The sequence below is a fragment of the Aethalodelphis obliquidens genome, unplaced genomic scaffold, assembly GCF_003676395.1.
Source record: "Aethalodelphis obliquidens isolate GAN/ISIS:26980383/991018 unplaced genomic scaffold, ASM367639v1 scaffold34, whole genome shotgun sequence".
Taxonomy (NCBI): Eukaryota; Metazoa; Chordata; class Mammalia; order Artiodactyla; family Delphinidae; genus Aethalodelphis; species Aethalodelphis obliquidens.
The window spans coordinates 10,693,084-10,697,105 of record NW_020837978.1 but is presented as its reverse complement, the minus strand read 5'-3'; the positions used below and the strand labels follow the sequence as shown (position 1 = coordinate 10,697,105).

General features: G+C 38.6%; 1 pseudogene; it reads left to right on the top strand.

The window, feature by feature from the left end:
- Nucleotides 1-424: 424 nt before the first annotated feature.
- LOC113631608 (RNA-binding protein 7 pseudogene) lies at nucleotides 425-1,236 on the top strand (annotated as a pseudogene).
- The last annotated feature ends 2,786 nt before the right edge of the window (nucleotides 1,237-4,022 follow it).

Genomic DNA, 4,022 nt, shown 5'->3' with positions numbered 1-4,022 from the left:
AAACCAATACACCCCACCTAGATGATGTTTTTCTGCTAGTCTTTGTTGCCTAACTGTGCACTTGCCTGAGATCCCTTGGGGAGAATGAAATAAAGAAGTGGAATCGAAAAAAAAGATATGTCTGCAAGTGAAATGCCTTGCCTCTGAAGGACAGAATGGGGCTCGAGTGTAATTCATCAAGCTCTGGGGCAACAAACAATGTCATAAGGCACCATTTTCCTTTTCTCTAAAACGTATTCATACTCATCCCGTGATACCCACACACAGTCCATTAGGATCCCTTCAAGGTATCTTTTGGATTATCTTAACGCTTGGTTAGCAGGGTCTGTTAGTCAACTGCTGGAAGATTTTATTTTTAAAAATCACTAAGGAGCAATTAGTTAACATGTAATCAGTTGGACAAAAGTATAAAGGTACAGGACCAATGAAAGATGAAAACGTGCTTTCCCTTTCGTTTTCCGGCCTGGGTAGGGCCCGGCCCAATGGCCATCCCCGCTTTCCTGGGACAAGCGGGACGGTCCATCCCGGCACCCAACAGGCTGGGCCAGTAATAAAAGTGAAAATTCCAAAAGATAAGGATGGTAAACCAAAGCAGTTTGCATTTGTGAATTTCAAACGTGAAGTTATCTGTTCCTTATGCCATGAATCTGCTTAACGGAATCAAATTTTTGGAAGGCCCATCAAACTTCAGTTTAGATCAGGAAGCTGCCATGCCTCACAGGAGGTCAGTTTGTCATATTCCCAGCATCATGTTGGAAGTTCAAGCCCTACTTCCACATCTCCTAGCAGGTACGAAAGGACAGTGGATAACATGACTCCATCAACACCGATAATTCGAAGATCTTTTTCTTCTTCAGAAAATTTTCAGAGACGAGCAGTGATGAACAGTGCTTTGAGACAGATGTCCTATGGAGGGAAATTTGGTTCTCCACATCTGGATCAATCAGGATTTTCCCCATCAGCTCAGTCACATAATCATACTTTTAACCAATCTTCAACCTCCCAGTGGGGCCAAGATACACCATTATCACAGCGAAAAGTCGGACAGAATTCTCATCCTTACGTAGTGGATAGACATAGCCGTGAACAGTATCACACTGATCATGGGTCCAACCATCATTACAGAGGAAGCAGAGATGATTTCTTCTATGAAGAGAGAAATCACTTCATGGCTGAAGCCATGACTATGATAACAGAAGAGGCAGTGGTAGCGATGGATATTGGCGCTCATCTTGACACTAAGAAGTGTTAAAAGGATGTTTTCATAGGGTCATTCTAGGCCCTTTTGTTAAGTTGTTTCTGGGAACGTTTTCTTAAAAAAAACTCTATAGAACAGCTTTACAAGTTGCCACATTTCTTTATAAAATTTTTAAAACCTAATTGCAGTCCAATACAGAAATGAGAAAAATTGTGGTTCTAGTTTTATTACATAAATAACATTTCACCTCAGAGTTTTAAGAAGAGGAAAGGGTTTTATGCTAAAGAAAGTGCCACAATTCCTAATCATTTTAGACAATTGAGGAAGGGATGTATTTTATGGATTACTTGTATTATGAAGCAAATATTTTAATTATCTGTTATCTTTTTGTATTGCAAGAAATTTCTTGTTAGGGAACCAGATTTTTGGTGTATATAATGGAAAACATTCAAGTTGATAGTCTGAAATAACTCAGTATTTTGTTAATAAATGAGAAAATGTAAACTCAGTAATTCAATTTACTAACATTTGAGAAAACCTTTTGGTCAAGTTTGGGGATTAATCATATTATTTAACTTCTTAGAGAACTTAAGTGTAAGTTCTATGACATGATCTTGAGTTTTACTGTAAGTAAGCATACAAGTATACATCTGCACACGCTATTTCATTATAAAATTTTAGAATTTGCTCATTAAATCATGTTCGATGTATGACTGAAGTCACTCAGGAAGTTAAATATCTCTAAATGTATTTTTTTTACAGTAAAAATACAGTGTTAATGTAAATCTTTTTCTGGAAGAACAAAAATGTAAATGCATAGTGAGATAAAACAGTAAAATATTTTACTGAAAGTATTCTTTTTTTGGGAAAAAAAGGTTCACGAAAACTTTAAGTACTGCCTCCATCACTCAAATTTCTAAAATTTTAACATTTTCAAAGCCCAAGGACACATTTTATTATGGAGCTTGTACAGGTTTTTTTTGTTTTGTTTTTGTTTGAACATTTGAAAGAATTTAGTCTAAAACACTTTGATTTAAACATTTTAAAGTCTTGGGGCTTCCCTGGTGTTACAGTGGTTAAGAATCCACCTGCCAGTGCAGGGGACACAGGTTCGAGCCCTGGTCTGGGAAGATCCCACGTGCCACGGAGCGGCTAGGCCCGTGAGCCACAACTACTGAGCCTGCGCGTCTGGAGCCTGTGCTCCGCAACAAGAGAGGCCGCGAGAGCGAGAGGCCCACGCACAGCGATGAAGAGTGGCCCCCGCTTGCCACAACAAGAGAAAACCCTCGCACAGAAACGAAGACCCAACACAGCAAAAATAAATTAATTAATTAATAAATTCCTACCCCCAACATCTTCTAAAACAAAAAAAATTTTAAATCTTGTTTAACAAAACTTTTATGTATCAATATGCCGTTTCCCTTTCATTGTAGAACTTGTTTATAAAAATTCATTCCTTGAAAAATTTGGATCCTTTTCAATATTAACTACAACATTTGTACTATGTTGCTTTTTAATATATTGAAAACAAAACAAAACAAAAACAAACAAAAGAGATGCAAACGTTTGCTACATCACTGTAAACACAGGAAAACGAAACCAAAAGAGCACAGATGTTTCCTCAGTCAGCCAATCGCTGATCAAATGTGATATCAAGTTATCTACAGGGAAAACAAGGAATATTCTGCTGGGACAGGGAAGTTGAGGCAGGACTGGGAGTAAGGATGTATAAAACCAGGTTTAATCATGTAATGTCTATGACTGTCCTCTTATAATTATTCAGAGCCCTCTTAGCTATTGCGACAGCTGTGACACATGGGAACCTTTTCTGTGGTCTAAGATGATTATGTTCTGTAAGTTATGTAGAGGTCAAGATGGAAGGGGTTGTTTCTTTCCATTCCATTATTTAAAGAAAGGAAAGGAGAACTAAGTAAAAACAAAATCAGATACATAGATAGATGATACATAGATAGATAGATAGATATGGAGATAAGGGGAGAGGGATATCAGCTAGGATCATAAGAAAACCCAAGACTGAAAATTGAGAAGACAACATGTAGAAACCAGCTTGTTTCCATCCCTCCTTTTCTCTTCCATTGATGCTCTGCTTCTTTGGGCTTCCATCAGCCTCTTGGATGGCCTTCCTGCTTCCTGTCTCCTCCAGCTCTTTCATTTCATCCTTCACTTTATTTTCCTGGTTATTGTCCTAGAAATGGATCTAATTCTATGGCTCCGCAACTCAGAATCCTTCCATACTGCCCCGCTGTGCAAATTCTCTACAGTACCTTGTCCATCTTCCATCATCGCCTCCTTCCTGCTTGGTCGGGGCTGTGGGTGCCCTATGCCTACAGAAACTCTCATACAATCCTCTGTTCAAGTGCGCTCTCTACCGTTTTACCTTAGAGATCGTGCCTCTGCCGTTCCCACCACCCCTGACCATTACTACCACTCAAAATCCTGCTTATCTCTCAAGTCCAAGTTCAAATGGAATTAGTTCTATAAATCCTTCTAAGGTGCTCCTAGATGAATGGGAACACTAGTCCTTTTTCTGTGTTCCCACTATCTTTGAATAATTCCCTAATGCTAAGTAAAACAAGTAGCTGTGCATATGGCTCTGAGCTCATTTCTCCTTCCACTAGATTATAAGCTCCTTGAAAGGAAGGACCGTACCTTGCTTTTTTTGAGTATTACACAGAGTGCCAGAGTGAATGCTCAGCAAATAACCTTAGGCTTAATTTCATCCATTCAACCCACACACAGAGATTACAAAAAGGCAGGTGGTAGAATTTTAATTTCTTATGCAATTTAAAGTTGAAAATTAGAA